Source organism: Mauremys reevesii, linkage group 4 (genome assembly GCF_016161935.1).
Source record: "Mauremys reevesii isolate NIE-2019 linkage group 4, ASM1616193v1, whole genome shotgun sequence".
Lineage (NCBI taxonomy): Eukaryota > Metazoa > Chordata > Testudines > Geoemydidae > Mauremys > Mauremys reevesii.
Window position 1 is genome coordinate 6,186,572 of NC_052626.1, and position 27,795 is coordinate 6,214,366.

At 45.5% G+C, this 27,795-nt stretch overlaps 1 long non-coding RNA gene across 3 annotated transcripts in view; it reads right to left on the bottom strand.

The window, feature by feature from the left end:
* Window positions 1–27,795, bottom strand: part of LOC120405325 — a 155,743-nt gene that overhangs the window by 81,904 nt on the left and 46,044 nt on the right. The window contains exon 3 of one of the 3 annotated variants that reach the window (XR_005598499.1): window positions 5,682–5,729. The exons of the other annotated variants lie outside the window; for them this stretch is intronic. This is a non-coding gene — a long non-coding RNA (uncharacterized LOC120405325). Of the gene's footprint in view, window positions 1–5,681; window positions 5,730–27,795 lie in introns of those variants that run through there. 3 annotated transcript variants of the gene reach the window in all.

Here is a 27,795-nt window from a genome sequence, read left to right on the forward strand (position 1 = left end):
GATGACTTTAAAAGACAAGGGATCAGATCCTCAGCAGGTGTAAATTTGCACAGCTCCATGGTAGCCCAAAGTGTCTGCCTGATTGAAAAAGGTTGTTTCCATCAATTGTCAGACCCTTATGCTTTTCCTCCTCGTATCAATGCTTGTAACTGTAACTTACGTGGCATGGAGTCATCTCACACCTGTATTCCAAGACATGCTAGTTCCCAGAAAAAGGATTTTATACTGGAAACATTCCAGTTCCAAGCACCAAGGAGTTAATTGGTTGCCTTTTATGCAGCTCTCTGGAGTTTAATTCTGAAGATAGGTTTCTCATTTCCAGCAACGTAAGATAAGGATCTTCCTTGCAGACCCAGTCAGCGTTAGGATGGTCAGCAAAGGAATGATTTGATCTTGAGCTTGCTTTTGATGAAAGTACGGCATCCTTAATGGATCAGTAGTGAGACAGGATTGTAAGCAACGGAAATTTGAAATATTCAATGTGCTGTGATGAGCTTTTTCATCTGCTTAGTCACTTTCATACTGGGGAGGATGCATTAAATCTTTCTTCAAATGTTAAATTTATAGTTTTTCTCCTTTATGGAGACCCTCGCAACCTGTTGCCAGGGGCGGCTCCAGGCACCAGCAAAACAAGCAGGTGCTTGGGGTGGCACATTTCTAGGGGCGGCATTCTGGCGCCGGCCATCATAGGTACCGACTCTGGGGCCTGGGGAAAAAGTGCCCCCGCCGCCCCCATTTGCCACCCCAGCTCACCTCCGCCGGCTCCCCTGAGTGCCCAGCCGCCACTTCTCTTCTCCCCCGTCCCTCCCAGGCTTGTTGTGTGCGAAACAGCTGTTTTGCAGCAGCAAGTCTGGGAGGGAGGAGAAGCCGAGCGGCGGGCGCTCGGGGGAGGCGGCGGCGATGGAGAGGAGGTGAGCTGGAGTGGAGAACGGTTCCTCTACCCCTCCTTACTTCCTGCGCCCCACCACCCTAGCGCCGCTGCACCGCTTCTCCCTCCCTCCCAGGCTTGCCCTGTGTGAAACAGCTGTTTCATGCAGCAAGACTGGGAGGGAGGAGAAGCCCAGTGGCGGGTGCTTGGGGGAGGCAGCAGTGGTGGAGCGGAGGTGAGCTGGAGCTGGGAGTGGTTCCTCTATCCCCCGTTACTTCCTGCGCCCACCCCCCCAGCTCACCTCTGCTCTGCCTGCTCCCCTGAATGCGCCGCTGCGCCACTTCTCTGCCCTCACTTGCCTGAGAGAGAGTGGTGAGAAGAGCGGTGGCACACGGGGGAGCAGGTGGAGCGGAGGTGAGCTAGGGTGGGAGGTCGTGGGGGCCCCCAGGAAGCAACGGGGAGGGAAATGCTGCATGCCCAGGGGAGGAGGCGGGGCTGGGGATTTGGGGAAGGGGTTCAGAAGGGGTGAGGGGCTGGGGGGCATGAAAAAAAAGGGGGGGAGCGGCCAAAAAATGTTTTGCTTGGGGCGGCAAAAATCCTAGAGCCGGCCCCGCCTGTTGCCTAAGTAAATCACTAGAGATTGTAATCTGAACTGATAACACTTTGAACACAGAAGTCAGTTTCCACATCAGAACACTATTTCCCTTTGCTTGCACATCCCAGAAGGACAAAAACAAGAGAGTTCCCAACAGCTTTTGGACAATTTAATTGGTTCTGATAAACAGGCGTCGACCCTATTAGAATCACATTAGTTATGCAACATTATTCAGCTAGGCGCTGCAAAACCCTCACAATTTTCATTATTTCTTTATTGAGCATCTCAGCCACTAACAGTGAAGCATTCAGGAGGAATCAAACAAAAGTGACAATGAACATGGAATTTAGAACCTGGGTTAGGCGATGGGGTGAAAGATGATTTCCAACATCCAAAGATCAGCAGTTCAAATCCTGATTGGTAGTGATCAGCCATTACTAAGAGAGCTGGTTGAAAAATTCATTTCTTGAAAATTTTTGAAGTTGTTTTCATTTTTAAAGGTTCAAAAAAGAATCCATTTTGGGGGGAGGAAGGGTGATTTTGAAGATTTTTTTCCCCTAAAACATTTCCAAAAAACCATTGAAAATGTTAGTAAACTGTTTTTTAAAAAGCAGGGATGAAGTCCCTAGCCTCTGTTTGCCAGAAGCTGGGAATGGGCGACAGGGGATGGATCCCTTGACAATTACCTATTCTGTTCATTCCCTGGCATTGGCCACTGTCAGAAGACAGGATGCTGGGCTACATGGACCTTTGATCTGACCCAGTATGGACGTTCTTATGTTATGTTCTTTTGCTTGATAAACAAAAAAAGTGTTGACAGCCATTTCAACAAAACTTTCCAGGAAAAAAGAAAAAGGCAACAAAATGTTTCACACTCGCACAAAAGAGTTTTTACAACATTGACAATTTTTCATATAAAAATGACCTTTCAAACTGTATTTCTTGACAAAAACCTTTTTGTTCAAAATATTTCAAGTCGTTCTAATGATTAGAATTATGTTCAATGGCTTGTGTGAACTGCATTGATTATCACAATTCAGTTCCTCATGAGCATGCATCCATGACCAGGACCGTCACCACCAGCGAGACTCACGGCAACTCCCCCCTTAATTAATTTTTCCTGGGAAAGTTGGGGTCTAAGAAAGAAGATCCATTTTTTTGGCTGCGTTTCTCTCATGTTCGAGAAAGACCCACCTTGTGTAATCTCTGCAACAAAACAGACAATGTGCAGATCAAAACTGCCCTTTTACGATTTAATTTTTGGGAAAGCTAATGAAAATGTTCTTTCACTGTAGAATTTCAGAGAATGTTAACTCAAAAATGCAATCCAGAACCGTATATGGGTACAGCAAACAGCACCGAACTTTGTCCAACCACATTGCACTGCCACAGGTTTCTTTAGACAAATTATAGCTTGCAACAGGAAATTCCCTTTCATTGAACCCACCGCTCACTTCCCTCACACATCTACACAGCAAAACTGTAGCTGTTTCATGCACCCTGTGAAATGATTCCATTCTCATTAAATTAAACTGGCTTTTTAATAATGAAGCTTTTTTTGTGTTGCTGCAGACTCAGCTGAGCATTCTAGCTGTGTGCACACAGACTGACTTCCTGGGTATCTTTTCCAAACTCGTCCCCTCCTACAAACTGTGTTCCTCTCTCTCATGAGTGGTGTGGAGAAAGTGAATAAGGAAAAGTTATTTACTTGTTCCCATAATATAAGAACTAGGGGCCACCAAATGAAATTAATGGGCAGCAGGTTTAAAACAAATAAAAGGAAGTTCTTCTTCACGCAGTGCACAGTCAACTTGTGGGAACTCCTTGCCTGAGGAGGATGTGAAGGCTAGGACTATAACAGGGTTTAAAAGAGAACTGGGTAAATTCATGGAGGTTAAGTCTGTTAATGGCTATTAGCCAGGATGGGTAAGGAATGGTGTCCCTAGCCTCTGTTTGTCAGAGGGTGGAGATAGATGGCAGAAGAGAGATTGGTCTCTTGATCATTACCTGTTAGGTTCACTCCCTCTGAGGCACCTGGCATTGGTCACTGTCAGGTAGGATACTGGGCTGGATGGACTCTTGGTCTGACCCAATCTGGCCATTCTTATGTTAGGATCCAGACACCCCAGGGGAAGAACAATGGGTCCAAGCCCCAAAGAATAAGCAATTGAGTCAAGTAGTTGTATACAGTGTTACTGAACTATAAAGGTGCATCAAGTAAAGTCTTATGACAGCTGGGGACACACTGGTGATTAGTAATATTGTGACATGTCTGTATTAACACTACATGAGGAATTATGGATACACATTGATATTATGTTTTAAAGTCTGTGACCAAACAAAGGGAGAAACGGGTTCTCCCTCAGACTGGAGGGAAGGCAGTTACCTACCGGTCTCTAACGTTAAGCATTATGAAATCAAAACAATGGAAGTCCCGTTTACATATGAATCAGCAGGGGGTGGAAAGTCAACCGGGAGGAAATAACAGTAGAAAGTCAGCCTGTTGCTAGGCACAAAACAATGAGTTTTGGTTAATGTAAAGGGGACAAAGACATTTCACTTATCCTACACCTGCAGAGACAAAGAAACCAAGGGCTTTTTGCTCTGTGTTGCATCCGGCAAAGAACTGGCCAGCCAGGCTGTAAAAACAACTGTGGTGAGAACGCTACTTTAAACAAAAGGCTTTGGTTTGTTAAAGTGGTTTTTAGTCTTAGAAGCATATTTTTACTTTGGTCTGTAACCATTTCTATCGAAATTCCTTCTCCTTGGTATCCTCCTTAAATCTTTCTTCTATGTTAATAAACTTACCCTTGTTTTGTTACCCAACCATCTCAGTGCAGTGTTTCAAACTGAAGAGTAAAATCCTCAGGAAAACTAGCAGGCTGGGGCTGTGTACGGTCTCTTTAAAGGAGCAGTGAACCTGATACGGTTTTGTGAGTGCTACAGTGAGGGGCTGAGAAGAGGAGATGGCTTTGGGGAGACTCCGGGCTGGAGGTGCCACTCTACTAGGAGTACCCAGGCTGCGGGAAGCCAGGGTAAGGCCACTGTGCTGTAAGCAGGTGAATGATGTCAGGACTCCTTGCCACAGCTGCACAGCACAGAAGCACCCAGGGTTACAGAGCAGGCGATGACAATTGTCACATTCTGGAGTGCAATTCAGACCAGTGAGGGGTAATGTCACTGCCTGCCCTGTAACCCTGGATTCCTTAAAATGCTCGGCTTCTGTGCCTCGCAGCCTAGGGGCTGATGGCCAGCCAGCAAGAATGCAATGAGTGTCTGTGTTAAGCAGCTCTGATTCCATGTATGCTTGCTATACTCCAGTCACACCTGGTAAGATGACCCCAGCACCTCCCTGAGTCTTCAATTTTCCCCAAACCACGGGCTCTGCAACATCCCAGCCCTTTCCTGGCCCATTCAGAGGAACAATAAGATCCATTTGCTCCTCTACAGAGGCAAAATGCACAGCTTATCGTTTTAACTGGAGTTAACAATCACTTCAAGTCAAACACAGCACTGGCTTAGATTAAAAGTAAAACGAGTTTTAACAAAGGTGGATAGGATTTTAAATGAGTTCTAATTCTATCCTTTATACATGAAATGGCTACAAGCAAATAAAAGGGAAAAACCCCTTTCCAGAAGCTAAGACTTAACAAAACAAGCTACAGCTTTTCTTCACAGGAGTTTCCTTACCAATCTACCTTCCAGCAAGATGGCTGACCACCACTCTGGTCAAGATCTCCCACAAAGTCCAAAGTGCTCAGTTTCTTGGTCTTCTCAGGTGAAAGATAACGTGGGGGTCTTTGCCTCTCTCTTTTATAGTCCAGTGAAATTGATTTTTCTGAAGGCTCCCCCCAAAATAAAGTTCATTCAGTCCATGAGGAAGGTGACATGGAGTTTCCTAAGTTCCATCCTGGTTTCTTTCCCCACTGGTGTTTGCTAAAAGGCAAAATGGATCCGTTTCCTGCAATCTCCTCCCCCAGCCATGATGCTGAGTGGTTATCTCCTCCCCTTGTTGGCTTAATAGTTCCGTTTACCTTCTCTGTAAATTGCATTCCCATTGTCTCTTAGTGAACCTTGGAAATCACATTCCTTTGTGTGTGTGGGGGGGGGGGGGGTGACCTCAGCCCTGCCTGGCAGGCACACTTTAAGAACATAATTCCCAACATGTTTGTAGTTTTGAATTTGTCCTCCAGAAATACACCGCACAACGATATTAGCGATCAGTATGTTATTAGCTGCTCTCTTGAGATCTTTCATAACCTGTATCTGAAAGGTGTCAGGTCATTATTGAGTTGGGGCACACTGCATTGGGCAGGCCAGCTGAAACTCACTACCGCATACCCATGAGCCCCCTGCCCTCTTGCCTTGGGATGCTGTTCAGGTTACAACCCCTTACTACTCTCAGCGAACCCCCAAAGCATCACAGCCCCCCACCCTAGTAACTTAAGCAGTAGTCCACCTAACTCCCTTCTTACCTGCCAGCGTGAGTGTCCCAAAGGGAATAGTCCCTTGGCCACACTATCTCAGGCATCTACCAAACACCACTCTCGGTTTGGATCAGTGAGTAGCAGGAGTCCAAGTGTCTTCGCAGGCCTGTCTCCAGTCCCAAGGGAGCTGCTTGGCTGACCCTGCCAGGAGGCACTATCACCTAACCCAGATAGCGATAGGTTATTATTATAGTGTGGGGTAGGCAGGACCTCACTGAGTCCACTCAACTTTGCTGTTGTCCTCTGTCAGGCCACCCTGAGGACTTTACTGCAAGAGTCAGTCTGCATCACCTCTCACTGGAAAGTTCCCACAGGAAGGGAGCCAAGAACACTTAGGACACTTGAGCAGAGTCCTGGTTGCTTGGAAACAAGCAGTTTGCCATAAAATAAGAACTTTCCCCTCTTTGAGCCTCTCTGGGAGCCCAATACCCCCCAAAATCCAAGTTCATGTATAGTTATAATGACTCCCCAAGTGTCACTAGAAGAATTGTGGGTAGGTGATCTATGTAAATGAGGCTCTCTGTGGAGACACTCTTCCCTTTTCACCAAGAGAGGGAACAGAGTTCTTTCCCCTCTGGGGCTTCTGGCCATAGGACTTACAACTCTAACACAATCCAAGTGATTTTGATGGAAGTTATATTAGCACAGAGGTCAAGGGCTGAATTGACTTGGCCCTATAGATTGGGGCAGAGGCACATAATTAGGATAAAGGGAGGATGCATTTCCTTCTTGACAGCTAAACATAACTTCATTCTCCTGGGCTGTCAACCAAGTAACTTCCAACATCAATAAATTCACTAGAGGGAACACAGCACACCTATGTAACAACCACCATGATGGGTCACCAGGACCTTCAGCACTAAAAATGCATCATTACAACTTGAGCTAAAGGAGAAACTTGTTCCAGCTAGTAGCAGTAGTAGATTCATTCTCTGTAAACCAACCCCTTAACACACACTGAACAATGGGTTACACCTGCACATCAGGAGTAAGTGGGTATTAGCGTGACAGGCTAGTCATCCTCCTACACTACTCTCCAAGTACCTTGTCTGAAGTTGATTCTTGTTTAGAGGGTGTAAATCAGAGATTTTCGTTAGTTGAAAATTACAAGTCATTTGGTAAATCTGGTTTTGGAAAGCGTGTGTTGTGGCTATTAGTGAAAGTCAGCCATCAAGTTTTAACAACAATGTTAATTGTAAAAAGTAAATATGTTTTAAAAGGACTTTGAGAAACACCAACAAGTTGGGCTTAAATCTAGTCCCCCTGGGGTTATAGCAGTGTAACGCTCGTGTGAGAAAGAGCGGAATCAGGCCCTCTAATCTCACCCCAGGATTGGGCCCAGTAACAGCTGAGCTTTGCTGGTGAAAGTTAACTCTGCGTATCACAAAGGACCCTAGTACAACTTCTCCACTTTTCTAGGGCAAGATCCCCACTCTGGCTCCTTTGTGCCATAGGACGGGGCTGGAACAACACAAAGGGGCTGTAAAAGTCCTGGCTCTGGCCCATCTCCCAAACCCAGGCGTAGAGGTGGGTGAGTCAGAGGCGGTTCCGCAGCACACGCTGATGCAGAGATTCTGAGCAGCTCTGCCACTGAGAAGGCAGCCTGCAGAGTCAACCTCAAGTCCTCTGGGATGTCTCACTAACGCTAGGGGGTGAGAGCTCAGCGCTTCTCAGGGCAGCCCAGGACTGCGAGGCACAAACACTTAAAACCACTTTAGCCATGATCCACCCCCCGTGCTGTGAGCGCTCAGAGTTTGAGCACAGAATCTCGCCATCTAACCATTGCTGGATATAAAGATATTTTCCCTCTGCATGACTGTGTGTTATTTCTCTCTGCTCGTGCCTCAGATGTTATTCTGGTTGTCTTCCAGAGAGCAGGTTACTGTTCTACACTCCTGGAAGCTGAAGGATGCCGCTGTGCTCAGGGACTTGGGGGAGTGAAGCACAATTGTTCCCCTTGGCTTTATTTATCTTCTGTACAAGTCTACAAGCTGTCCACGGAAGTGCCAAACTCCTGATAAACAGGATTTGTATGTGTCACATTTTTCTCCTCTAAATGCAGAGTAAACTACATTGCCTCTCTCCGGTGCACTGAAAAATGAAACCATAACTAGCTATCCCTTGAAGGATTTCTTTCCCAGCAGAGTCCAGAGGGGGTTCTGTAATGGCTAAACAAGTCCTCAAAAAAAAAAAAAGTATGGAGCATTCCATTTGATCTCCCAGAAGATTACTTAGTTGCCACAACAACCTAATACATTACCCTTTACTTGCAGCTGTTCCACTACTGCCGCTGGAATCCCACTCTTCAATACACCAGGCAGACACAGGAAGAGCATCTTTCTATGGCAGCTAGACCCTTTGTTTGCCATTAACAATACCCGGACAATGAAAGGAGATTAGGTGCAAGGGGACGGAGTGCTACACTGTGATTGGAACACACAATTAGGGCAAAATCCTGTTCACTTGATTCATACAAATTGTCTTAACTGGGAGCAGGATTCGACCTCTAAAGGATTTTCTTCCTTCTCTATCAGTGGTGTTCCCATTGAAGCACAGTGATCTGTTTAGAACAATTAGCTCAAAAGAAACGTATATTTACTTGTCGTTATAAAAGATCTGACTATGAGCCGCTGTACAACCCCCGCTCCCCACCACACACGCACGCCCGCTAAGCTAGTTTATATTTCTGTCATAAGGACAAACAACTTTCAGCCCCCAAAAAGGAGAGATTGGGCCTGATTTGCAGGGAGCCTAGGGGGCGCGGTACAGTGGTCAAACACTGCTGTGGCAACATCAAAGGGCCTTAAGCTGGGTACACCTACACTACAGCACTACATCGGCGCAGCCACAGGCGCTGACCTTTGGTTTTGCCGGGGGATTCTCCACCCCTTCTCCGCCCCGAGGCCCCACCCCCACTCGGCCTCTTCCCACCTCTACTCTGCCCCCTCCTCCAAGACCCCCCACTCACTCCTCTCTGCCCCTCCTACCTGCTCCTCTCTGCCCCTGCCCCAAAGGCCCCCCCCACCCACCTGCTGCTCACTCCTCTCTGCCCCCTCCCCCGAGACCCCCCGCCTGCCCACCAGTCACTCCTCTCTGCCCCTCCCCCAGGACCTCCGACCTTCCCAGCTGCAGAAAGACACAGACACTGAAATCAGGACTGCATGGGAAGGCTTTCAGCTAAGGACTTGCCCAGCACTCAAGTGCATACCCCTTCTGGGGTTCAAACCCCAAATTATATTGTCTTGTGCTGCACAGAGAACTGTACGGCGTGAGCTAATTGAAATTCGCCTCCTCTCTCAATGTGGAGGAAGATATGCACAGCTTTTTGCCCCCAGTTATGAATTCCACAAACTGGGTTTAGAGAAACCAAAACAAGTTCATTAACTACAAAAGATAGATTTTAAGTGATTATAAGAGATAGCAAACAGATCAAAGTAGCTTACCGAGCAAATAAAACAAACACGCAAACTAAGATTAATACACTAAAGAAACTGGCTACAAGTGGTAATTTTCTCACTCTAGATGTTGTTTTAAGCAGATTGCAGAGTTTCTTGAAGACAAACTGCCCTTGCTTGCAGCTTAAAACACCAGGTATTCCTTTCACAGGCCAGACACCATTTTCAGCCTGAGCTCAGTTCTTCTTCCCCACCCCCCATAGGCGCCGACTCCAGGGCAGGGACTTTGGGGAAAGGGTTGGAATGGGGGCGGGTCAGGGGCAGGGAAAGTGTGGAGTCGGGGTGAGGGCACGGCTGGGGGGGCGCAAGGTCCCACCGACGCCAGGAAAAGTTGGTGCCTATGCCACCCCCCATCTCTGTTTCTTAGATGTTTCCAGCAGTCATCCTGAGCAGGGATTCAGTGAATACTGAACCAAGATTATCTCACTTCCCTGCCTTAATAGGATTTACAGATGGTAGGAATCCTTTGTTTTCCAGCTTGATCCCCACCCCCTAATTAGTGGAAAAATACTAGTAGTCCAAGATGGAATCCAGTACCCTGATCACATGACCCTGCAGTGTCAAAGCAGCCATGAGTCAAGGCTGTTTGAAGCAGGAAGCTTCTCAAGAAGGTGGGAGATTGAAGAATGCTAAAGTCCTATTGTTCTCGCTAATGGCCCATCCAGGCTGATTGCATTCTGTCCAGCGGGCGTTCCCCAGGTGTAAACCTACTTGCAATTGTTACACAGTCAATATTCCTAACTCCAGATACAGAAATGATACATGCATACAAATAGGATAATCATATTCAGTAAATTATAACCTTTCCAATAATATTTCACAAGACCCATCTTGCATAAAATACATGAATATGGCATATCTAAGATATCATAACAATATCTCTATGAAGAGTGGGGGCGGAGAGGGTGCATAAAGAATACCCATTGGTGCCTGTGAGCGGCATCAGGCCCGTGTCTAGCACGTCAATGACTTTATATGAACTCTTCAATGCACAGATTATTTGATTGCTATGCATGTGCATCAAGAGCCTGATCCTCCTTCCCCTGAGATTATGGGCTAAATGCCCACTGACTTCAATGGCATAAGATCAGGTCTTAAATCCCTTTTGGTCACACTTTGTCTTAAGGTTCCATTTATAAGTCAATTACCAACCCTTTATGAATAGGCTTGGCAGAATTTGATTTTTAATAATGTCTGTGGATAATATCAATGTTTAAAACTAAACTTATTTTTATCTATTTAATTTTTACATTTGTGGGAAATTATGGGGGGATCATACAATAATATTTAATTACTGGAAACACAGATTCAAAAAGTTAAAGCTTTATAACCATCAAAACAGAAGTTGTCAACATCATGTCAAAGTATACAGTGTAAATATCCTTAAATCAAAGTTCTCAAGCAGCATTTTTTCTTATCTTGCCTATCTGTAAATTTCAATTATTGATTTAAATTTTTTTTGTCTGTGTGAAGTGGACATTTACCGACATTTACTAATGACAATCTAATCCTTCCAAGCCTATTTATAACTATTAGGAGGCATTGTAAGAAATGACTAATCAATTGTTAAAGTGCAACAGGATGCTCACGACCATGGCTTCCCACTATCTACGACACAATACCTTCGGACTGATTTATATATAGCCAGCTATGCAGTGAAGCTGTAGCTATGTCCGTCCCAGGGTATTAGAGAGCTACGGTGGGTGAGGTAATATCTTTTATTGGACTAACTTCAGTCCGAGCTTTTGAGCCACACAGAGCTCTTCTCCAGGTCTGGGAAAGGTACTCCCAGAGTTGCAGAAAAATGCAAGTTGGAACAGATTGTTTAGCGTAAGTAGCTAGCAAATATTTTAAGGGACCATTCAAGGTAGAGTAGCCCATTAACACCTCCTCTGTCATAGGACAAATTACAGATTACAGGTTACAGATTGTTCATGTCTTTGGAAGGAACGTGCGTGTTCTTGTGCAGTGAAAGTATGGTCTAAATCTTCAAAAGTATCCAGGAACCACAACTCAGAGCTTGTCTTCTTTACGGGGGTAAATCAATCTAAATTACGCTACTCCAGCTACGTGAATAATGTCGCTGGAGTCAACGTAGCTTAGGTCAATTTACCCCAGTGTCTTAACTGCGCTGCTTCGATAGGAGACGCTCTCTGGTTGACTTCCCTTACTCTTCTCGGAGAGCTGGAGTACCGGGGTTGACCAGAGAGTGCTCTGCCATCAATTTAGTGGGCCTTCACTAGACCCACTAAATCAATCTCTGCTGCATTAACTGCAACAGCATCGATCTCCCTATAGTGAAGACAAGCCCTAACTTGGGCACGGAGCTGGGACGAAGCTGACCCCTCTCCAAGGTGAATCTTCTGGATGTTGCAAACAGAATTCATGCAGCTGACACCAGCTGACTTCTCTATAGCACACAGCGCAGAACACCTCCACAAAGGATCCTCATCCTCTCTTTTAGTCCCTGTCAATGGGTTTTTGTTCATGGACTGTGTGCTCAGTAATAATATGAGAGGACTCTTTCTAAAATTAAACTGACTCTTTGTTAAAAGAACTATTTACAGAGGCACTGCAACCACAGCTCGCACACCGATTGATTTCCTAGAACCTGCTCCAAACTCTTCTCCTGCAGCCTGCAACTCCCATTCAAGTTGCTACAGGTGTTACTGTAGTAGCAGGCAATCCAGGGTAACCAACAGTGCACTTACACACCCTCCCCTTCCATTCACAAAGAATACAAGTCTGTTAACAGCCCCCAACCTCAAGAGCCTGGCTCTTTCGCTCAAGCATAGAAACTGGAAGTGCCTGGTTTAATCCCTCGTGGTGGCTGAAATGGTGGCTGTGGTACCAGTACTGAGTAAGGATGGAGTTTTACCATCGACTTCAGTAGGCCAGGATTCCATCCTTAGAGTCTAAGTAGTGCATAAGGGTGAAGGTCTACCTGCTACCACTCTAGTTCATGAAGTACATGATTTCATAGAACCATAGTGTTAGAAGGCACCGCAAGGGTCATCTCATCTATCCCCTGCCAAGATGTAGGATTTATTTTGTCTAAACCATCCAAGAGAGATGGCTATCCAGCCTCTCTGGAAACCTCCAGTGAAGGAGATTCCATGACTTCCCTAGGCAGGTTGTTCCATTTGTGGAAAGGAGGGAAGAAAATTAACAAGAAGGATTAAGAGGATGCATAGTGTTTAGTTAAGTTTAGTTAGCTAGCTGTGACCCTAATGACGTGAGATTTGTAGAAGAAAGAAGAAGACAGAGAAAGAGACTAAAGAACTTAAAAAAGGTTATTACGAAATTGCAAAATAAATATGCAATATTGCTTTTCTAGTTTTAGAGACAGACAGATAAGAGAGAAAGGCTTATATATAAACAAAAACAATTGTTCTTCTTTTACTCTCCCATTATTATAGCTATTGTCTGTAATAAAAGATATAAATGCTTGCTGTAATTGTTTTCCAAGAGAGAGAGACTGTCCAGGACAGGGCAAGCAACCCTCCTTCTAGGACACTCTCTCCCTCTGTATATTACTAGAGAGAGAAAAAAGTATTTTTTTTTTTTTTAAAAAAAAAGAAGCAGAGAACTGAGTTTTTCTCCGACACATTTAAGTGAGATTATTCATGTGCTTAAGTGTTTTCCTTCATCTGGGCCTATGTTCATATATACTACAATGGAACTGCTCATATGCTTGAAATTAAAGATGTGCTTAAGTCCTTTGCTGGATTGAGGCCTAAAGAAACAATTTATATGATCTTACTAGAAATAAGAGGCCTATTTCATGTTATTTTACTGCTTGTTCTTTCCCTCCCCCAACACAGTTTTCTATCATTATTTTTAAAGGAAAATATTCATTATCTTAGTGAGCCCTCAACTGCATGTTAGAAGGGGAGAAGGAAATGTATCCTCTCAGTAGTACAGGAATTTTATTTATAGCTTCCTCTATTTGAAGCTTTCTTGGTCATATCTTAACATATCTCCTACGTGTATATATGACTAACAAGGGAATTTTCAAACAGCTTGGAAACCAAAGATAAAATTAATGTATTGGCAGATAACACCTGGGAGGTTGCTGTGGGTATCACTGAAAATAATAATTTTCTACAGTTCATGGCTCATTTCTTTAAAATAAAAATTAGTGTTGTGGCAGCCAGGGATAATTTCCCAGCTGTCTCTACAGAGAAGAATTGTAAACTTGGGCAATGTAATGAATAAGACTTTCCTGCCATTCAAAGTACAAAGTCCATGGGTTTGAATGGAGATCTGCTCCAGATATTGTATCTCACCACTAGGTCTTTCTTAACCTGGCCATTGGGAGTGGCTCCCTGAATACACACAAGTATTGAAGCAGTCTACCTACAATCTGGGGGCAGAAGCCTGCCCCCTACTGCTCACATGTCCTTATGAAAAATAATGGTAAAATGCCTGGCTGCGCAGATGGTGTCACCAAGAGGGGTTTCACTTCCTTGACCATGGGATCTAGTTCCAAAAAGGAGGACTGTGGAGGAGGAATTGGGTCCACGTATTAAGGAAGGGGAAGAGTATCTTTGGATTCAGACTGGCTAACCTAGTGAAGCAGGCTTTCAGCTAGGTTTGATGGGGACAGGAGACAAAAGCCCACAGGTAAGTCCAAAACAGAGACCTGAGTAAAGGGTCGGAATCTGGGGGGGAACATGGGCAGTCACAGCAGGGATAAAGGAGAGATAAGAGGGAATATAGAGGGGAAATCAAACAAAAACCAAACATCTTGGATTTCTGTATACTGATGCTAGAAATATGGGGAATAAACAGGAAGAACAAGAAATACTAGTGAATAATCACAATTACGACATAACTGGCACCACAGAAACTTGGTGGGATAGTTCACATGACTGAAATATTGATACAGAAGGGTACAGCTTGTTCAGGAAGGACACATGGGGGTGGGGGGAGGAGGTATTGCCTTATATAATTTGCACTGAGGTTAAATTAGAAGTGGGAGGCAGACTTGTTGAAAGTCTCCTGGTAAGCATGAAAGAAGTAAAACACAAGGGAGATGTTATGGTAGGCATCTACTATAGACCACCTAACCAGGAAGATGATGTGGACGAGGCTTTTTTTCCCTTAAACAATGAACAAAATCATCCAAAATATATGGCTTGGTAGTGATGGGGGACTTCAAGAACTCAGACACCTGTTAGGAAAACAACACTGCAGGACACAGATTATCCAGCAAGTTATTGAAATGCATTGGAGACAACTTTTACTACAGAAGGTGGAGAAAGCAACTCGGTCAGACCAAAGGTCCATCCAGCCCAGTATCCTATCTGCCAACACAGTGGCCAATGCCAGGTGCCCCACAGGGAGTGAACCTAATAGGTAACGATCGAGTGATCTCTCTCCTGCAATCCATCTCCATCTTCTGACAAACAGAAGCTAGGGACACCTTTCCTTACCCATTCTCGCTAATAGCCATTAATGGACTTAACCTCCATGAATTTATCTAGTTCTCTTTTAAACCCTGCTATAGTCCTAGCCTTCACAACCTCCTTAGGCAAGGAGTTCCACAAGTTGACTGTGCAATGTGTGAAGAACTTCCTTTTATTTGTTTTAAACCTGCTGCCTATTAATTTCGTTCGGTGGCCCCTAGTTCTTATATTATGGGAACAAGTAAATAACTTTTCCTTATTCACTTTCTCCACATCACTCATGATTTTTCATACCTCTATCATATCCCTCCTTAGTCTTCTCTTTTCCAAGCTGAAAAGTCCTAGCCTTTTTAGTCTCTCCTCATATGAGACCAGTTCCAAACTCCTAATCATTTTAATTGCCCTTCTCTGAACCTTTTCTAATGCCAGTATATCTTTCTTGAGATGAGGAGACCACATCTGAATGCAGTATTCAAGATGTGGGCATACCATGGATTTATATAAGGGCAATAAGATATTCTCAGTCTTATTCTCTATCCCTTTTTGAATGATTCCTAACATCCTGTTTGCCTTTTTGCCGCTGCACACTGTGTAAACATCTTCAGAGAACTATCCACAGTGACTCCAAGATCTTTTTCCTGATTAGTTGTAGCTAAATTAGCCCCCATCATATTGTATGTATAGTTGGGGTTATTTTTTCCCCAATGTGCATTACTTTACATTTATCCACAGTAAATTTCATTTACCATTTTGTTGACTAATCATTTAATTTTGTGAGATCTTTTTGAAGTTCTTCACAGTCTGCTTTGGTCTTAACTATCCTGAGCAGTTTAGTATCGTCTGCAAACTTTGCCACCTCACTTTTTACCCCTTTCTCCAGATCATTTATGAATAAGTTGAATAGGATTGGTCCTAGGACTGACCCTTGGGGAACAATACTAGTTACCCATCTCCATTCTGAAAATTTACCATTTATTCCTACCCTTTGTTCCGTGTCTTTTAACCAGTTCTCAATCCATGAAAGGACCTTCCCTTTTATCCCATGACAGCTTAATTTACATAAGAGCCTTTGGTGAGGGACCTTGTCAAAGGCTTTCTGGAAATCTAAGCACACTATGTCCACTGGATCCCCCTTGTCCACATGTTTGCTGACCCCGAAGAACTCTAACAGATTAGTAAGACATGATTTCCCTTTACAGAAACCTGTAGTGGCACCAAATCTTATGTAAAGGGGGTCATATAAGGTGTCTAAGACCAGGTTATGGGTTACTGGTTATAATTATGCTGTCTAATATGTATCATTTTGTAGTTGAAGTTATAAGTATTGGCTCTATACTGTCTGTATTTCAAATTTGTGCTGTGCTTCTGGGAAACATCCCAGACAAGTTGGTGTTAGCTCTGCCTAGCCTGCTTGATGGCCCATTAAGGACCATCAGCTACACAATTGACCCATTGAGAGGAGGCAGATACGCCTTGTAACTCAGCAAAGTATGCAGGGACTTGCCCATGTGACTCCAGACTCCATTTTACTGTAGTTTTCCACAGTAAGGACAACGAGGTTCTTACACCTGGAAAAAACCTGTATAAGGCTGATGCCTCATCTCCATCTTGTCTTCAGTCCTGCTTCTTACCTCTAGAGAAACTTTGCTACAAACTGAAGCTCTGAACAAAGGACTAATGACCCATCCCAGCTGGGGATGTTCCAGAGACTTGATTTGAACCTGCAGTTTACTCCATCACTGCTACAAGCCTGAATTAAGAACTTTGCCATTACTGTATGTAATTGATTCCATTTAACCAATTCTAGCTCTCATCTCTACCTTTTTCCCTTTATGAATAAACCTTTAGATTTTAGATTCTAAAAGATTGGCATCAGCGTGATTTGTGGGTAAGATCTGATGTGTCTATTGACCTGAGTCTGGGGCTTGATTCTTTGGGATCGAGAGAACCGTTTTCTTTTATTGGGGTGTTAGTTTTCATAACCATTCATCCCCAGGACGAGTGGAACTGGTGGTGATATTTGGAGACTGGCATGTCTAAGGAAATTGCTTGTGTGACTTGTGGTTAGCCAGTGGGGTGAAACCAAAGTCCTCTTTGTCCGGCTGGTTTGGTTTGCCTTAGAGGTGAAAAAACCCCCGCCTTGGGCTGTAACTGCCCTGTTTAAGCAATTGGACCTGAATTGGCACTCTCAGTTGGGTCCCGCCAGAACCGCATTGTCACAGCCCCCAATTCAGCACACGACCTCAATAGGATTTAAGCATGCGCTTAAGCTCTTTGATGTATACAGATGGACTTACACCTGTGCCTAAGTGCTTTGCTAATCAGCCTTAATGAGAAAGCATGCATAAAAAATGTTTTCCCAGCAGATGTTCAGAATTCCAAGGGGCTCACTTTTACATTTCCACATACGGGGGTGAAACAATTATGGGGAGAAATGTATCTTAACTGATCTGCAACTAAATGTGGAACCGAGATCTAAATGTTCAGAATATTCTTGGTCATGCCCTTGTCAAGTGGAGTAACTCGGCTGAAGTCAATAGAGGTACTCTGGACTTTTACTCCTAACTAAGAAGAGAATCTGCCCTAAAAACAAAGCGAAATGAGGTATGAAATTGAAAGAGTAGTTCACTGTGGTGTTATGGCTCTGTGCCTCAGAGGATTTGCACTAAAAAGTGTCCGTTACTGAAAACCTAGGAAAGGGAAATTGGAGCTCTGGATATGCACAGCAGCATCGAAGTGTTGAAGCACGACAAACATTTTGAGAGGTGCTACAGGAAACTCTGCTAGCAACTTCACACCGTCCATCATTTGGAAACCTCGCTCTGATACAAGAATCCAGATTCTTTCTAAATGATCTTTCAAATTGAAAAAATGTGACATCTTCAGATAATTTTAGTTTGCAAGAGCAATGCAAAAAAATGGGATGCCCACTCAGCTTCAAATCCTACTAGGACACAGAAAAACAAGGTCTTCTTTTGTAATTGTTAAGTCATCTTCAAACTACGGGGGCCTGGACTTTTCCTGAGGACAGTATTTTAATCAGAAAGCAAGTCAAGAACATTTCTAGTTCAGTGCTTCAGAAACACAGCAAACAGACAAGAGCAAAAGTTATCCCAAAGCACAGCCCAGGAGGCAGTCCCACCTACAAAGGCCACTTAGTTATCAACAGTGAGCAAGGTGAAGGGAACAGGGAAAATGCAGCAAAGCTCTCCTCTGACATCATAGCTGAGGAGAGCACTTAGATCTGTTATAACTATTCTCCTCTTTCACATCAATGCAAATCAGAAGTAACCTCACTGAAAGCTATTGAGATACATCAGTGTAAAACCGGGGTTAAAGAGGAGGAGAATCAGAACCACAGTTAACAATCTAGTGTGTAACCTGATGAATCTGTGGCTGTCATACACTCTTCAGCTGGTCAGCTGCAGGGGTCAGGAAGAGATTCCCCCCCACCCCCGGTGTTTAGATTGGGGGGTCTTGTCTTTTGTCTGAAAGATCAGGGATAGCCACAGCTGGAGATGGGACATTAGAGGACTGCCAGGGCTCTGAGAAGCATTCTCTCTTCTGACCTGCTTGGTTCTTGCTCACATGCTCAGGGTCTAACCAATCACCCTGGATGGGGTGAGGAGGAATTTTCCCCCAGCTCAGACTGGCAGTGACTTTGTGGGGTTTTTTGGCTTCCTCTGCACCATGTGCATGCAGGTCACTTGCTGGAATTATCAGGGTATATCTCAATCATTTCCCTGCCATTGCAGGGGTCTTGAGCACTGGTGCACCTCAGTCTCTCCTATTCGCTGCCCGTTGCACCTAGTGGTCTATCTGGCGGTTGTAAGGGCCTGCAAATCTAGAACCTAGGACCACAGGAGTTGTGGGCCGCTGACACCTCTGCATTGCCACTAAAGGCTTAGGCTGGGTGTCTACAGGAGGACTCTGAAGGTAGGATCAGCAGGAAGTACTGCCCTGGAGGGCCTGAGTGGCTGCCTTTGCAGCCCACTGATTGGCTGATACTGGTATATAAACCAGGAAGCCATGATAGGAAGCTGTCAGAGCAACACCACAGGCTGCCTATCTGCTTCCACTCCAGATCCTGCTTGCTATAGACCCTAAACGCTGATTTCTGACCCTAGCTCATCCTCCATTTCACTAGTCGATTGCTGTCTGTAAGCCCTGACCCCAGTCTCCTGGTAACCTGACCTGCCTGCCTCCTGAAGCAGGACTCTCGGCCTGCCCTCTGGCCTGTCTCAGACTCTGACTTTCTGGTACCTGACCTGATCTGACTCCTGGTCTGACCACTAGGTCAGACCGCCCACGTCCCAGTTGTGGCATTTGTGGGCTTCAATACTTCGGTCCAGTATTGGTTGTTGGGTTTAGTGTGCGGGGATTGGGGGTGTTGGTGGCCTGTGACGTACAGGAAGTCAGACTAGATGATCTAGTGGTCCCTCCTGGCTCTAAACCCTGACTAACTACGATGGGGCTTGGGATTCAACATCCACTGAAATCAATGGGTAATCTTTCCATTGACTGCAATGTGCTTTGAATGAGCCCCTCAATGAATTAGTGGCAAGAAAACAGACTAAGGAAGGCAGATAAAGCTCTTCTCCTTGCCCTCTAAACATACTGGGGTTAAGTCCCTACATTCGAATACTACACTGGAAGAATCAAAGCACAGTGGCAAATGACACACCCCTCGTGGAGATATGATACCAAGCCGATTGGTGCTAAAATACCGAGACAGACACGTAACTTGGACGGTTCCATCAGCTGGCTCGCACAGAGGTCTCGGATGAGATGCAGTAGTTGCTCTGCGAATGATTGTTTCCCCCTATAACTGAAGCAGGGCCGCCCAGAGGATTCAGGGGGCCTGGGGCAAAGCAATTTCGGGGGCCCCTTCCATAAAAAAATGGCAATACTATACAATACTATGTTCTCGTGGGGGCCCCTGCTGGTCCTGGCGCAAATTGCCCCACTTGCTCCCTCCCCCCATGGGCAGCCCTGGGAAAAATAAACCTTCTGCATCGCGGCACAAACCCAGTTTTGAGAAAACTTCTTTACAAGGTATCACTGGTTCTCAGAATCAGCTAGTGCTAAAAGGCACTAAAGCTCATTGAAAGAGTTGGACAAATATTTTCAGACAAAACTTTTTCTGGATTGAAAACTAGGGGTTTTTAAAAAGCAGAAAAAAATCACGGACAATGTCTGCTTTCCTTCAAAATTTGTTGTGTTTTTTTTTAACTGAAAAGCTGAAATTAGTCTGCCAAAACCTGAATATGGTTTGGGGTTTCAGAAGTGTGTAGCCAAATATTTGCTGCTTGCTGTTTGATTGTTTAAAGAAACAATAAAAAAAATTCTGCTTAAAAAAATCCAAAACTTCTGAACCATCTCAGCTTGTGACCAAACGCCTGAGCCCATCCAGTCAGAGATTTTTCCAGGTTTCTGATTCTCTGCTGGCTTCCTTGACTCATATCTGTCTCCATAACTTTGGGTTCATTTAGGTTAGAACATAAGAAGAGCCATACTGGGTCAAACCAAAGGTCCATCCAGCCCAGTATCCTGTCTACCGACAATGGCCAATGCCAGGTGCCCCAGAGGGAGTGGACCTAACAGGAAATGATCAAGTGATCTCTCTCCTGCCATCCATCTCCATCCTCTGACACACAGAGGCTAGGGACACCATTCCTTACCCATCCTGGCTAATAGCCATTAATGGACTTAACCTCCATGCATTTATCTGTTTCCTAGAGACTGGCTCCATGAGGTCCATCACAGACTGGACAGTTACTGTGGGTTTGTTTTTAGTATAGCTTATGTACATACTGTACAAACTGAGCATTTGAGCTCGTTCCAGAATCTGGGATGAGCCTATGTTGTGAAAACTGAAACGCTCAAAATAGCACATGCATGTGAATGGACACAGGGTGCTAAAATTAAATTAACCCAGGGGTTCTCAAACTGGGGGTCAGGACCCTTCAGGGGGTCACGAAGTTATTACTGGGTGTTGTGAGCTGTCAGCCTCCACCTCAAACCCCGCTTTGCCTCCAGCATTTATAATAGTGTTAAATATATTTAAAAGTGTTTTTAATTTATAAGCGGGGGGGGGTCGCACTCAGAGGTTTGCTATGTGAAAGGGGTCACCAGTATAAAAGTTTGAGAACCACTGAATTAACCCCTCTGGAGCTCAGGGAATGCAGGGGGGGGGGTCTCCCTTGGTAGGGTTGGGAAGGATATTGCTCTTCTCATGTGATCCTTCCCCCAGTGGCTAATTTTTAATGAAGCTCCCCTCCCCTGACATGAATCTCCCTATGGCACTGAAATTACATACAGACTATAATTTGGCATTTGAGACGCGAAAGGGATGGGAGCCCTACTGGAAAAGCTAACAGCTAACAGCTAACAGCTCGGCCCCGGGCAGCCCTGAACTGAAGTCTGACAACTGCCTGACTCTGCAGTTTCACATTTTCTGACACTCGCGTTGCTGATGCCCCTTTATACTCCTTGTAAACTTTCCGTTTGCTTTACAGCTTTGAAGCATGCAGTACAATGCACGCACCACTGCAGCTGCAGGTTAGGCAGCAGCAGAGAGCTGCATTCTGGACCATATACAGTTGGTAAGGCTGTGTCACGGCTTCCATTAGAGATGCAGATTTTCAAAGGCTTTAAAATTCATAGCATAAGAAATCCCTGTGGGCCAAAGAAACAGGGTTTGTTAAACTATTTTCCCAGCCTATATGTACAGTTTCCTGTAATGCATGGTGAACGGTCAGTTAAGATTGGTGAGAAAGCAAAAAGTTGGTGGTAGAAGTAGGGTAAACTACTCACTGGTTCCCCTTTATTACATTATAGTGTAATGCTAACAGACCCTGGTCGTCAGCGGGCGGGATTGAACCTGGGGCCTCTGGAGCTTGGTGCATGAGCCTCTACCACATGAGCTAAAAGCCAACTGGCTATTAGAGAAGGCTGTAGAGCAGACTCATTTTATCTCTCTTTAAGTGGTCTTAGTACCACTAGATAGGCCAGAACACCACACCCAGAAGGTGTGTGGGTTACAATAGTATTGAGTAACATTTTGAAAAAAGATACTTGGGTAACAACTGCCATCTTGGCCGATGTCAGGATGGAACTTGGGGGCCGCAGGCCTAGCCAGGTGAGCTTGTAGGAAAATAATATGTCACATACACATCTGAGTGCAACCTACTCCACAGACCAGCTGGAATAAACCAAGTATGTGAGCTTCCTCAAATGGAGTTAATTGGGAGTTGCTTGCGTATATATGCTTTCTTCACTAACTCCGAGACCTACCCCGTTCAACCCAGTACGCACGGGCAACATGTGGGGGTTCGAGATGCTCTTCTGGAGATCTGTAGTCTGTAGCCCAGTGAATTACTCCTCCATACCTGTAGGGGGCTTTCCTTTTTACTGTGACAGATCCAAGAGGAAACGCAGCAATTGCCATATTGGTCAGGTCAGTGGCTAGCACTAGAAACACTGCAGTGGAGAGCTATGGATAAACTCTCCTCTGGAGAAAATATCCTCCTAATCTCAATGGCCAGAGGCTGGCCCATGACCTGGAATGCAATAACTGCATAATATTCTTCATCCAATAAGTGATCCAAGCACAGTTCAGTACAAACTAGCAGTATTCTTCCTGGGCGAGGGACAACAGACTGTAAATTACAGAGTGAGACAGGAGTGCAACCTTTTGAGGCACGGGGTAACTCTCTCATTTTAGGGATAGGCACAGTGTTTTCGGCTGTGGTCTGTAATAGGCCAGACTGTGACTCACAGTTGAACAGCAGGTTGCGATATGCCTTGCACATCAGCACATGACATGCCATATATGCCACAAAATGTTGCAAGTCAAACAGAAAAGTGTTATGATATGTATTGATCAGGAACAGTTTTGCAGGGTTTATAGGTAATTTGTGCACGAACAAGCTATGAGAACCCGAGAGGGGGGGTACGAATATTATACCTGTTGTGTTGCCATCTCATAATTGTCTTGGAGAGGTTGTTTGGACTGTGCATCTCCAGCCAAATAATCCTTACAAAAGGTCTGATCCTAGTTGCATCAGGATCAATGACAAACCTTCAACTGACTTCAGTGGGAGCAGGACCAATCTTAGAGTACTGCTCTCAGGAACAAAGAAAATCTATGTTATTGTATTCTCTTCGTGTTCTCATACCACTCACTGTAATAACTATGTCCATTCAAGACATGACTGGGAAGTCCTTTTTGGAATGGGCAACCAAAAAGAGGTGGACAGTAGTGCAGTAGGAACCTGTCCGTAGCTATGAATTTTATTTGCGATATTGCATAGGTAAGGTACTGAGAACCGACATGCTCAGTTCACTTGTAGTACTGGTGATTCATGGGCCAGCTGTCTTTTCCAGTTCAATATTCAAATGTTCACTAACCGGAGGAATAATCCTAGAGTTATGAAGCCATTACCTGTAACCTTTAGCAGCAGGCTTGGAAGGATTTGATTTTTATCAGTAAATGTCGATTTCACCATACACACACAAAACCAGCGACAAAATATTTCCATTGATCATTGAAATTTGCAGATAGGCAAGAAAGAAAAATGCTGCTTGAGAACTTTGAGTTTGATTTAAGGCTATTCACTTTGTATATTTTGACATGTAATATTGACAATTTGCATTTTAATAAAAATAAATGCTTTAGCTTTCTGAATCTCAAGATCTATTGCCATTAATTGTCTGACCAATCAACCAAGAATTCCTGCAACTGTGACAATTTACAAATTGATAAAAATAAAAATGCCTAAAAAACTGATATCCTCAAAATTATAACAAAATAAAAATCAAATTCTGCCAAGCCTAAGTACATCATTTCCTGTTTGCCAGAGAAGACTGGGGAAACTGATCAAACTTACAGTTTCAGTGTCTGAAATTCTGTTCTATTCAGATTCTTATGCCACAACCCACCTTTGTGGTACCTCACCCTCCTTAGGTACCTATACCCCTCCACTACCGTAGCATCTGAGCACCTCACAATCTTTAACATATTTATCCTTGAACAACCCTGTGAGACAGCACTGCCCTATTAGCCCCATTGTGCAGTGGGAAACTGAGGCACAGAGGCTCATATAGGGTGTCTGTGGCAGAGGAGGGACTTGCCCCTGTCACCCAAGTGCTAGACCCTAATCACTGACCCATCCTTCTTTTCACATACCTACAGTGACCAATGAAGAGTTTCTTTATATCTGGCAAGCTCAGCTGTGCAAGTAAGCATCTCTCAAACAATGTCTCAGTTACATTGGATCAGAGACCCCTGTCTGAAATGGACATGAATTAATAAACATCTGACAGCTGGAGCAATACCATAGATCATTTAAGGAAGTAAACTACTGAGGAAGACACATTTTAATGGATAGTCAAACTGTAAATCAAGAGAAGTGAAATTATATCTTTGGGTTGCAACAATTAAAGATCAAAAGGCAACTGACCTATATATTTTGAAGGCCTGAGTTAAGAGGAGATTATTTACAAATCTGGAGTCTGAAAGGTTCCTCTGACAGGCTGGAGACAGCATCTTCAGCAAGGAGCTACAACATAGGAACATAGAAGAGCAAAGCCAAAAGCAGAAATCCTAAGTTTGTAGACTAACATCCCAGACCTTTCCAAGAATTTAAGCAGGGCATTTAAGGTTTAAAATCTTATTTGCTGTAACCAGATATTAAAAGCCCATTGATTCGGGAATTCTAAAGTAACAGCCATAGTTAGTTTATCTGGGGGAATCTTGTGTCTGGCTCTTTTTGAAAAGAATGTTCTTCCGTCCTCCTGCCAGGTGCAGATAACCCTGCCTGATGTGAATGACAGTCTGATTACTGGACGGGGTTAGGAGAGAGATGCAGGCTCTGATCTAGTTGGATGAGCCTAGAGATAGAGCATGGAGGCAGAGATGGAGAAGTGACCTGAAGGAACAGGCCCCAAAGTGACTGAGAAGCCAGCTCCCATAGAAAGTCACTATGACTGAGATGCCCAAGGCACTAAGTGCTTTTGAAAGTTTTACCCATGATCGAACATGTTAAGCAGGAATCTACATATGGGTGTGGGTTAAATCCAGAAAAAGCATGGCAGACACAGCCACAGCAGACCCTTCCTGCTACCAGACTGCAATACACATGTAAGCAGAGTCAGGATGAGATCTACCCTGACATCTGGTGGTACATTATGAGGAGTGGGCAAAGGAATTTTAGGAATGTGCATTTGCATTGGTAAACCCACTCCACTTAGCATAACACACAGCAGCATGGGATGTTTATTTTCATGCTGTGGAATCCCCAATTTCTTTGTTATTGGGGCAGGAAGGAAAAAAAAGGGCTGTTACCTTAATTATGTGAATGAGGAACTATGAGACTGCTTTATGACAGAAATGACTCAACCTACATTAAATAGTACTTGCTAGACAAGGGACATGAGTTCCAAAACCCAGTGAAGGGGGAGAGGCTGGGGACTGGTGTGTGTACCTGATGGTATGAGCCCCTTTTGAGGGCCTGGAACACCAATTGCACATCCTCCTCTCTCCACTGTTAAAGAGCAGAGCTAATTTTGAATCCTTTAGGAGTCCATCTGGAGGCTGCTGAGCTGAATTCTCGTTGGGCCAAGGTGGCACTGGGGCTCCTCTACTACAAGTTGAAACCACTAAGAGCTGAAATCACTAAAAGAGCTAAGCTTACTGAGCTGAGATCACTGAGTGGGGGAGCCTGAAGATCGATTGCTAAGCAGCTGGCAGAGCGGAGCAGTCTGCAGCACGTTGGCGCAGCCCGTGGAACAGTGAGCAGTGTGGAGCGGTTCGCGTGGACGGCTGATGCAGTTCACGGGTTGGCTGGAGGAGCGGCACAGCTGGTGGAGTGGAGCCAGTCGTGGTGAAGGCTGCAGCAGAACTCCACGGAGAAGCGGGGCAGTCGGCCCTGGCCCACGTAAGGTGTCCTTTAACACCCTGTGTGTGCCCCCCCCCATTTCCACCCAGGCTGGGGGGGTAAAACTCTGCAGATAAACTCTTGAACTCTGGGTGGCACTGACCAGAGACAGAGACTCTTGGGTTGTTGGACTTTGGGGTGATTGGACTTAAGACCCTAAGGGGGAAAGGACAGTGCCAAGTGTACTTGGAGGTGGGTTTTTTGCTTATGGTTTGTGTATAGTCCTGGTTGTGGTGTCTCTCCAACGTGATGCTGCATTGTTTCCCTCCTTTATTAAAAGGATTTTGCTACACTCGGACTCTGTGCTTGCGAGTGGGGAAGTATTGCCTCCTAGAGGTGCCCGGGGGTGGGGGGTGGTAGGTAATTGTCCCAGGTCACTGGGTGGGGGCTCGAGCCGGTTTTGCATTGTGTTATTGAAACGGAACCCCTGGATACTGAACCCGGCCCTTGTTGCTGCCAACTCAGAGGGGCAGAAGGGTTACACACAGATGCAGCTGACTTACTGTCCAAGTTCCGTATAACAGTTCATCAGCAGGCTGCAGTCACGGGCAGCCACGGCTCTTCGCCCTGGAGCACAGCGACAGCAGGCTGCTAACAGGTACCTCACGCACACAGACTTAGGCTACAAAGGCTAAAACCAAGGATGTGCTGCCAAAATTTAACAAGGGTTCCTTCAGATGTGTTCTGCTTCAGCCAGAGAGATACACGGGACGTTCCTGAGTAAAATATCCTCCCCTACCCAGAAAATTAATTCCCCGTTCCAAGTTAATGCCCCCACTAGCCATTAATTCCACGCTCTCATCACCCCATAATCCGTTCATTCCATACTCTCTCCCACCCAATCTCTTAATCCTTTCACCCCTACCCCAGTCCTCACCCCACCATGGTCCCTGCTCTCAGGACCTCATGGAGTCTCCTCTAGCTAGCTATCTCAACCAGGGGCGGCTCTAGGAATTGCGCTGCCCCAAGCAGGGCGGCATGCCGCGGGGGGCGCTTTGGCGGTCGCCGGTCCCGCGGCTCCGGTGGACCTCCCACAGGCGTGCCTGCGGAGGGTCCGCTGGTCCCGCGGCTCCGGTGGACCTCCCGCAGGCTCGGGAGGTCCACCGGAGCCGCGGGACCAGCAGACCCTCCGCAGGCACGCCTGTGGGAGGTCCACCGGAGCCGCCTGCTGCCCTCCCGCGGGATGCCGCCCCAAGCACGCGCTTGGCGCGCTGTGGTCTGGAGCCGGCCCTGATCTCAACTGCCAACTGTTGGAGTGGCCCGTGGCATCTGGCTGAGGGGCAGCAGGTCAGGTGGGCACAGGGTTCCTTCAGGTGGACGACAAAGTGGATAGTTGGGGAATGGATCTTCTGCCATTCTGGAGAGGAAATCTCCCCAGGTGTTGGTTGTCTCCCATGCTCGGGGGAGGTGGGGGCTAGACGGGAGCATGTGGTGGAGTGTCTGGGACACAAGGAGGCTCCAGCAGCCCCCTTCATTTCCAGTGTGGGTAAGCAGGCACTAACAGGGGCAGGGGGTGTCCACCAGAAGCAGCTTTATAGTTGTAGCAACAGCTGGCACAACACTGGGCCCAATGGCCGCCTGCCAAGCCACTTATGGGGCAGGCCCCGTCTCAGAGAGGGTTGGGAATGGTAACGAGGAGAAAGAGCCTCAGCATTTGTATGTGGGTCTGCCCCCCACTCTGTGCCCCTCACAGGGCCCTGTCTCCACAGCCATACCAGAATTCACAGGGCCGGCCTAAGGGTATTGAGAGGCACACCCCAAACATAACACTCTGTGTGAGTGAGGGGACATTACACTCCTCCCAACCAGCCTTCTACTGCAGTGGTGGAGCCAGTCACATGCTCCATTCACCCCGTGCAGTCAGCCATTAGGGAAAGGGCTGAAAACTTACTAAGTGGAATTATATTTTAACATTTGCAATGAAAACAGGTTGAAGCCACTAACAACTTTCAGTTGCTAGTTTAAGTCCATGTCACTGAAATTAAACACCCCTGGCTGGCCCACATCTGCTGATTTGGGCTTGCAGGACTCAGCTGTGG